The sequence below is a fragment of the Cyphomyrmex costatus genome, unplaced genomic scaffold (genome assembly GCF_001594065.2).
Source record: "Cyphomyrmex costatus isolate MS0001 unplaced genomic scaffold, Ccosl1.0 scaffold336, whole genome shotgun sequence".
Taxonomy (NCBI): domain Eukaryota; kingdom Metazoa; phylum Arthropoda; class Insecta; order Hymenoptera; family Formicidae; genus Cyphomyrmex; species Cyphomyrmex costatus.
This window is the reverse complement of record NW_017277514.1, coordinates 120188-130399: the sequence shown is the minus strand read 5'-3', so window position 1 is coordinate 130399 and position 10212 is coordinate 120188.

The window sequence follows — 10212 nt, the reverse complement described above, 5'->3', positions numbered from 1 at the left end:
ATATATATATATATATATATGTATATATATATAGCACCAAGCCAATCAGCGCGCGATTCGAGTCACGTGTCATGTTGGCGACTCTCTTATTATAGACTCTCTAACGAGATGTCAGCAGGTACCAGGTCGAGCAGAACGGCGGTCGGCGGTATCTAAGACAGATTTGTGTGTACGACTAGGCGGTTCTGCTGACGTCGTGAGTTTTTCGGTTTCGCGCTGATTCGCGAAAACTGTCGGCGCGGGCCTTGCGGGGCGGCGATTAACAACGCGGTGGAACGCGAGTACACGCCAGCAAATAGAATCTCGCGGCACGACGCATAATTCGAGAATGGTTGACGTAAAGAAATGGATTCGATAATTGACGGCCGTGAACGCCCGACGGAGGCAGAGAGCGCCCTACCCCTTTTCGTATGTCAATTATCGGGAAATACGGGATACGGAAAAGAATAAGCGGAAGATCGTGGAAGTATAGTTACAGCTGTTGTCCGGCGGCCGAGAACGCCCGGCAGAGGCAGAGTACGCCCTACACCTCAGGTTCGTCGGAACGATCGTGTCTTGGAAACGGCTTCGGAGCACTGGATCGTATTCTAGGAGATGGTGATCGGTTTGCTAGGAGCTGTAAGCCACATGTATTATTTACCGTCCAAATAGGATTGTATTTCGCGCCGTGCGCGATCTCGCGTTGTGATCGTATGCCTAGTTACTTTCGGCGCGACACGTGTTATTAGAGAGGGCGTAAAATGCTCTCGCGTACGTGGTAAGAGGGAGAGTAAGGGTGCGATTACATGGAGCGCGGTACGCGGTACGCGGTTTTCGGTTCTCCAGCTGCCTAGTTAGTTAACCGCGTACCGCGTACCGCCTATTTCTTTTCCCTGATATTACATGGAGCGCGGTTTGCGGCACGGGCTAGTGACAAAACTCACATTAGTATGAATTTTTTTAAATATATTAACTTATCTTTATATACACTTTATCGATACTCTTATTTTTTTAACAGATTTACTTAATAATTGCGTTTAAATTAATTAATTCCATTAAAAAGTGCATAGCAACATATAATAATGTGAGTTTGTCACTAGCCCGTGCCGCAAACCGCGCTCCATGTAATATCAGGGAAAAGAAATAGGCGGTACGCGGTACGCGGTTAACTAACTAAGCAGCTAGCGAACCGAGAACCGCGTACCGCGTACCGTGCTCCATGTAATCGCACCCTAAGTCTGTAACTGCACCGGCAAACAACGAGTTTCGAGACGCTTGTATTTCGACGTGTGATTCTTTCAGTTCCAACACAGTTTTGTAAGTTTTTGTGAACGCACAATAAAGTTAATTGAACTAAGAGAAAAGTTAAACTTCTTTTCTCGCTCACATCGCTACTGACGGAATACCCGGTAGCACGTGTGGTAGGCACATGCCGGTGGCGTCTCATTCGCCATTTATTCAATAACCATTGTAATCACACGTTCCGTAATGCTGTACGTGATCATCCCGTTTTTCCATTGCAATCCATGGTAATAAGCACTCAGCCAAGAAGTGCAATACTTTTTGAACTTTGTCAAGAAATTCCTTGACATGGAATATGTAAAAATATAATAAGAGAGGATGAGTCCTTTTCTCAACACCGCCACTTCCACCGCGATAATTTTTTTTCTAACGATAAATTCTTGCTGATCGACAAACGTTGGTACGGTCATGGCAAACGACTTTTCGAGATTGTGCTCGATCACAAAAACTCTTGGTTTTTATCTCTTGCATTAAAAGAGAGGAAAGTATTCTTAGCAACGCTGTAATCTTAAGTAATCTTGCGCTACGTTAAACATTGGGTTGTATTCGATCACGCGTGTATGATGAAGCAATAGGCATTTTAGTAGTATTTGCAGGTATATTCTCTTTGAATTCAAATTTTCCAATCGCTCATCCATTGTGCCACTCTTGACAGACTCGTTTTGTCGCAAGCAGTCAATGACTGCAAGAGTATAACTCTTCATAAAGTGGTTTATCCTGAATATCGTTTTACTTCTTTCGCAGGGGATTTGATAGTAAGATGTACGGGAAACATATAAACATATCGTACAAGACAGCGACACTTTGTTTATCAAAGTCTAGATTCAGGTCATCGTACGGTTTAAATTCCGAGTTTAGATAAGGTTATATCATATATTAGTTAATTTACAATGGTCGAAGAAAGTTTCATTTGCTTTCATGATATTTTTTATATCAGTCTGCACATCAAAGATAACGTGATTTTTCTAGCTGAGTCACAATCTTGATAGCCCAATGCTTCATAGTACTCGTCAATAGAGGATACTCGTACAAATCCTACGAACGAAAACTCATATTTACAAGGGGAGGACCAGGTGACTCACCCTGGGATTTAAATCCCAATTTTTTTGGTTATGCTAGAGGTGAAAAAGAGATACGTGTCCAGGCGTTTGACTGAATAGGCCTCAGTTTTTGATTAATAAATATTGAAAATTTAAATCCAAAATCCGAAGCGCGCCGCGTCGCGCTGTATGAACCTTCCCGGTAGCAACTTCCAACCAATGCGATTGGCTCCGTGAGGACCGTGAGTCAGCGCTTGCCTCGTAATTAGTAAGATCGAGTTCGTTCCAGGAGGTAATATTATAATAATAATATATAATTAATTTGTAATATTGGTACAAATATAAAGAAAAATTGTTAAAAGAAAAATAAGATTTAAGATTTGTGTAGGACCGTCGATATTGAAAACCAAGTAAATATGGTAATAAAATCGGCCGATGTCAAGCAGGATTTGCAAAAGGTTGCAAATGTAATGTGTGAATTTTATTTACCACTTATGTAGACCTCAATCGCGTGTCGAAATTTTTCCAGACTTAAAACGCAACTCTAATCAACTATTGTATTAATATCACTTTAGTTAAAATGACACAAGCAATCTAACAAATTTTGTATGCTTATAGCATCTTATTGGATCTTAATAATATGTTGAAAGACATATTAAAATCTAACGATGTAATGTTAAAGTAATGATAAATCAAAATCTGTGAAAAACAAGATTGTTTAAACTGTTCAAATTGTTTAAATTTATAATTTAATTAGAAATAATATTAACAGTATTTTAAATTTTTCTAGTTTTTAAAATGATTAAGAATAGGGGAAGAAGAATTGAAATGTGAATTTGAAGGATGAGTAAGTATTGTTATATTATATATTATCATTTTTATATTTATTATCTAATAGTTTATATATTATTATTATAATAATCAATATATAAAACCTATATCCATATAATATACATTGGTATACAGGCAAATAGAGTCAATGTGTTGGTTATAATTTAACAATATACAATACTAATTTGATTTCGAACGATTACGAACAATTCCGGACATAGTTTCGGCAATAGTTTCTTGCCATCTTCAGCCATGATATTATATATTCATGTTTCGATTGAGATTAAGATGTCCAAGAATAAGAACAACCTTCGGCCAATATGAAGTTTTTCAGCTTATTGGTTACGATATTGTTATCTGAATTAATATTAGTATTAAAAATATTGTAAATAATTTTTCACAAAACTAATATATATGGTAAATATTGTAAATAATTCTTCAAAAAATCCATATGTATAATTGACCAATTATTATCCTTACCCTCAGATTAGCGCAAGAAATATTTGCATATGTAAAATATTTATAGTCTCCTTCACAACCATCATTCTTATTATTATGTTCGGAATATATCACTTTTACTAGGTGAGAGATCAAACTAAAACAGTTTTTATATTTTAAAAATAAATCACAAAACATCAGTATTAATTTTAAAAGAATTCTTATGCCAAATTGTCTATTTTAACGTAATACATTTTATTATTGAAAGATAATGAAATACCATGAAAAATATGACTCATATATTATTGAAGGTGCCAGTTCAAAGTAAACATACACCAACAGTTCCCAACTTTACGTCTGACTTGAATTACCTCATTATGCCAAGGTTTTTTACCATTTCATTATCTTCCAATAATAAAATGTATTACGTTAAAGTAGACAATATGGTAAGACAATTTAATAAGAATTCTTTTGAAATTAATACTGATCTTTTATGATTCATTTTTGAAATATAAAAAAATTGTTATTTTGATCTCTCACCTAGAACTCTATATTTGATTCAAGAGTTTGGAGCACATGTGTGTGAGTTAACCAGTTTTCAATCACGTGTATCTTCCTAAGTATACATTTACAAATTATTATTATAATTAATAATTAATATTGTGAGGAACGATTGTTCAGTTAATCAATTTCGTAATAACATTATACCAAAACACTTATGGCGTTTATTAGCGTATTTGATCCTATATCTTTTCAATTCTTGTCATTTCTGTTGAGGCATTTCCTTTTCATAAATCTGAAAATAAAATACAGTACAAAGAATCAATTCATTTATAATTAACTTATACCAATCTGTTTGTATACCTTTACAAGAATATCCTGATAAATAATAAATCTTGTAAAGGTAAATGAGATATTCTATTTTATATAATAATAACGTCACATACGTGGTCCTCTGTGCCATCGATTTGACAGATTTTCTAACCTTTTTCTAACCTGAGTAGTCATCGAATAAGAAACATTACTTGAATCGAGTAGATATAATTACTTAAAGATCAAATAATTATTTTTTTATTATTTTCAAGTATATTACCTTCTCCGGTTGAAACAATGTTTAATCAACAGAAAAATCTAGATTTGAAACTAGTACAATCCTTAAATAAAAAGTGCCGTTTACTCAATTTTAGAAATTATAATATTAAACAAAAAGTATTTATTCTTAAATAAAAAGTATTAATTACACAAATTTAGTAATTATAATCTTGAGTTTAGAGTAATTTATTCAGAATCAATGCTTTATTTTCATTATAAAAATGTACTGTGTTTAAGTTAATATTAACTAAATGCAAGTAAACTGTTCTTACATCCATAAAGTTATTACATGAATTTAAGGAAAAGAAACAAGTAATTACGTTTACTCGATTTAGGAATCTTTTTTCCCCAATGTAGTACATGTTTATTTCAACGCAGTAAAGCGAATTTGTTGTTTCAACTTAACAAATTTCGCAGTTTAAGTAATCATTTATTCTGAATTTAAGATTATAATTTCTTAAATTGAGTAATCAATACTTATTATTTCAGTAACGCACTCAAATCGCGTCAAATCTGTACTGTTCGGTTGTACTGTTCGATTGTTCTTCAAATAATTATGTTTACTCGTTTCCAATAACTTTCTTCTCTAGTTGCCGTGCTTAAATGAAAAGTGTTGATTACTCATATTAAGTAAATATAATCTTAAGACAAAAATAATTTACTTTTAATTGATACTTTATTTACATAATCAAAATGTTAATGTGTTAAAGTTAATATTTACCCTAAGGGCAAGTCAAAATTGTTCTAACATTGATAAAATTATTCCATGAAAAAATAAATGATATATACATATAATGACGAAGAATGTAAAATAATAGGTCTATAAAAAGTAAGTGATATCCTAAAAAAATCATATCATAAGAATGAAAAGGTCAGGCCATGTTCAAAAAAGAATCCTCTCAAAAATTCAGACCTTTAAATCTTTAAATGTTCATCTAATCAAAAAAAGAGATTCCCAATAATTTAAACTTTTAACACTTTAAATGATATTATCTAATATAATATATTACCACGAAAAGTAACTGATATATTACTAAATGTGCCTGTTCAAAGTGAACATACATAAAGTATATTTTCTATGTTGAAAAGGAACTGATAGATTATTCAAGGTGCAAATTCAAAATAAACATACATACATATAAGTAAAACAGATTACAATTTGCATATTACAGTTTTCTAGAAAATAATTGCAATATGTTATTCTTAGTGCACAAAATATAAAAGTCGGTTATTGAGGTTTGATTTGAAATTTATACTAGACCGTACAATAAAAAATAATTGTTTGTAACTTCAGAATATCAGTTTGTTAATGACTCAAAAAAGAACATGGCGGCCTGCTCTGAAAAAACTTCCGATGGATGAAACAAATAGTTGCAGTAAAAGTTATGAAAATGGTTTAGATTAAAAGCAGCCTATCAAGTAACTATCATAGTTATCAAGTATGTTGTTTGTTTGGTTCACAATGTGCAAGTGCAAAATGTAAGTGTTTCGATAATGATTAATTTAAATATTCCCATTAACCTGGACATTGATTGGTGGAATTGAAAATCAAAGAAGAAGAAGGCTACATTTCTACATAATTTTGTATATTCACTTCGTTGTAGAGCTTTTAATGATACGGTTCTAATACAATACTTTTTGTATTTCATGTATTGTTATATCTACTCTGTAAAAGTTACGACATCACTTAAGTAAACATCAAGAAATTCATCAAAGTTTGAGAACGGGCCGCCATGTTCTTTTTTGAGTCATTAACAAATTGATACTCTGAAGTTACAATCAATTATTTTTTATTGTACGGTGTAATATAAATTTCAAATCAAACCTCAACAACCGACTTTTATATTTTGTGCACTAAGAATAACATATTGCAGTTATTTTCTAGAAAACTGTAATATGCAAATTGTAATCTGTTTTACTTATATGTAGGTATGTTCATTTTCAATTTGTACCTTGACTAATCTATCATTTACTTTTCGTGGTACATATTCAACATAGAAAATAACATAACGTATGTTCACTTTGAACTGGCACATTTAGTAATATATCAGTTACTTTTCGTGGTCATATATTATATTAGATAATATCATTTAAAGTATTAAAGGTTTAAATTATTATGTTACATTATTAAATAATCATTTTAATTTAGAAAGGTTCAAATTTTTGGGGTTAATTTTCAAAGATTGAAATTTATTGGGTTTTTTATTTTGTGGTTAGGTAATCGTTTTAATTTAGGAAGGATTAAATTTTTGCGGTTAGTTTTCAAAGGTTTAAATTTGTTGGGTTTTTTAATTTGCGAGGATCTATTTTTGAACATGGCTTGACCTTTTCATTTTAATGATACGTTAGGATTAATAATATATCAGTTACTTTTCGTGGTTAATATATTATTATTAGATAATCATTTAAAAGAAAAAGAGAAATGCCTAATCGAGTCTTGTACACAGGATGTTAATGCGTGTTGATACAATTTATGGAATATACACAATTTTTCTTTCGTTTCGATCCTCGGTTTGGATCCTTATCAAAGAACTTCTAATATAGAATACACATTTGTGCTACCTAGAACACTTTATATTAAAATGTACCACGAAAAGTAAATGATAGATTATTCAAGATGCAAATTCAAAATGAACATACCTACATATAAGTAAAACAGATTACAATAAAAATATTACAGTGTTCTAGAAAATAACTGCAACATACATAAAGTATATTTTCTATGTTGAATATGTACCACGGAAAGTAACTAATAAATCATTCAAGGTGCAAATTCAAAATGAACATACATACATATAAGTAAAACAGATTACAATTTTCATTTTACAGTTTTCTAAAAAATTTCCGCAATATGTTATCAGCCAAAAGTTGCACTTACCTCCTCACCGCTCCGCGTGCAGTCGAAATGTCCCATGACAGTCGAATGGCATTGTTTTTTTCCGTGATGCGATGTGATGAGGGGAACAGCGAAAGCTATACATAAACAACGCGTGCAATCCAAATGCCCCATTACAGTCGAATAGTATTGTTCTGCGCTCGGTGCGGTGAGGTGAGGGGAACAGCGAAAGCTAGACGAAGGCGATTCGAAAATCAGCTGAAAGTTGCATTTGCCCAACCCTCCCCACCTCATCTCACCGCGTGCAGTCCAAATGCTCCACGATGATCGAATGGCATTGTTCTACGCGCGGAGCGGTGAGGTGAGGGGGATAGCGAAAGCGAGGCGGAGGCGTATTAATTAACGCGTTGACTTTGGACAACATATTTTTATTTATTTATTAACGTGATATTGTAGGTTTATCTTCGGTGCATATTATGACATTATCATATTAATTAAACGATTCGTGCTGTTAAAATCACATTTCAAAATGATAAAATACTAATTGGTTAGATTTCACTCTGCTTTAAATAATTTAATGTCAAATTACTATATCCTATAAAAAACTATTTAAAAAATGAAGGACTGAGTACTAATTATGTAATTAATTCTTTAAATTTAATTCTGTAAAGGATTAAACGTTCTTTAACACTTTTATTTTAAAGAAATTAAGTTATTTAAAACAGATGTTTTAATAAAAATGATAATTTTTTATTTTAAATAAGATTTCAAAGCTTATTTAACGTTTTTTATACCCCAGTCAACAGTCGGGAGTATTTAAAATAATTTTATTATTTAAAATATATATTTCAAGTATGTATATATGTATTTAATATGTATTAAACATGTGGAGAGGGGTACAGCGGAAAGCGGAAGCGATTCGAAAATCGGCCGAAAGTTACGTACACTTTTTGTATATTCACTTTGTACTAGCAACTTCAATTAATAATCAGTTACTTTTCGTGATAATATAATAACAATTTAACTCGTGATAGTACTGCGATAGTTTTAAATATATGTACGTCATATCGGTCAGCAGTCGGTATTATTTAAAACAATAATTTTATTTAATATGTATTTAAATGATGACTGCACGGTTTATCGGTGAGCCCGGCGAGAGGGGGACGTGCGACTCGCATTTGCCCTTTCACTTGATGTTTTGTTTTGATAACAATCCCCCAGGCTGTTTTCACTAACCGTCTAATATTGACACGTCAGATTTATAACAACATATTAATTTTTTTTCGTTAACGTGATTGCATATTATAAAACAAAATTATTAAAGACCAAAATTATTAAATAAATGTAAAACAGTAATTTTTCCTGGTAATATATTATGCGCGGTGCGGTGTTGTGAGAGGGACAGCGAAAGCTAGACGGAGGCGATTCGAAAATCAACCAAATGTTGCATTGTCCCCCTCACCGATCCGCGAGCAGTCGAAATGTCCCATGACAGTCGAATACAATTTACGTATGTTCACTTTGTATTGGCAAATTTAATAATTAATAATCAGTTACTTTTCGTGGTAATATATTACAATTTAATTCGTGATAGTACTGTGATGGTTTTAAATATACGTCATATCGGTCAGCAGTCGCGAGTATTTAAAACAATAATTTCATTTAATATGTATTTAAAAGAGGACTGCACGGTTTATCAGTAAGCCGGGTGAGGGGGGGATATGATACTCGCGCGCATCCACCCTTCCACGTCAAAACAATCCCCAAGATTGTTTTCACTAACTGTCTAATATTAACGCATCGATTTTTTTTATTACCTTCATTTAAAACAAATTTCTTTTAATAAATTTTTTTACAATTAAATAAGATAGAGGTGCAAGTGGAAGGTGAGAGAGGATGTTAAAAAGTTGTAACAACGAAAGATAGTGAAATACGACGGAAGAGAGTGGCGGTGGGGATGGGTGGTAAGGGGAGGGGGAGTAGCGAGTGGAGGAGGTCCGGTGGGTCGAAGATGGTAAAGGAGTAAGTGGAAGGTGAGAGAGGATGTTAAAAAGTTGTAACAACGAAAGATAGTGAAATACGACGGAAGAGAGTGGCGGTGGGGATGGGTGGTAAGGGGAGGGGGAGTAGCGAGTGGAGGAGGTCCGGTGGGTCGAAGATGGTAAAGGAGTAAGTGGAAGGTGAGAGAGGATGTTAAAAAGTTGTAACAACGAAAGATAGTGAAATACGACGGAAGAGAGTGGCGGTGGGGATGGGTGGTAAGGGGAGGGGGAGTAGCGAGTGGAGGAGGTCCGGTGGGTCGAAGATGGTAAAGGAGTAAGTGGAAGGTGAGAGAGGATGTCAAAAAGTTGTAATAACGAAAAAAGTGATAATACGGTGAAATAGAGTAGCGGCGGAGGTGGGTGGTGGTACCAGGGGAAGGGACGGAGGGAGGAAGGCCGGTGCGCCGAAGATGGTGGAGGTGCGAGTGAAAGGTGAGAGAGGATGTCAAAAAGTCGTAATAACGAAAAAGATTGAATTACAGCAGAAGAGAGGGGAGGTGGGGGTTGGTGGTGGGGGAAGGGGTGAGGCGAGTGGAGGAGGTCCAGTGGGCCAAAGATGGTGGAGGTGCGAGTGAATGGTAAAAGAGGATGTTAAAAAGTAACATTTCACTATCCGGCAAATAACGTTGTTTTTAAATTGGGACATAGAAAC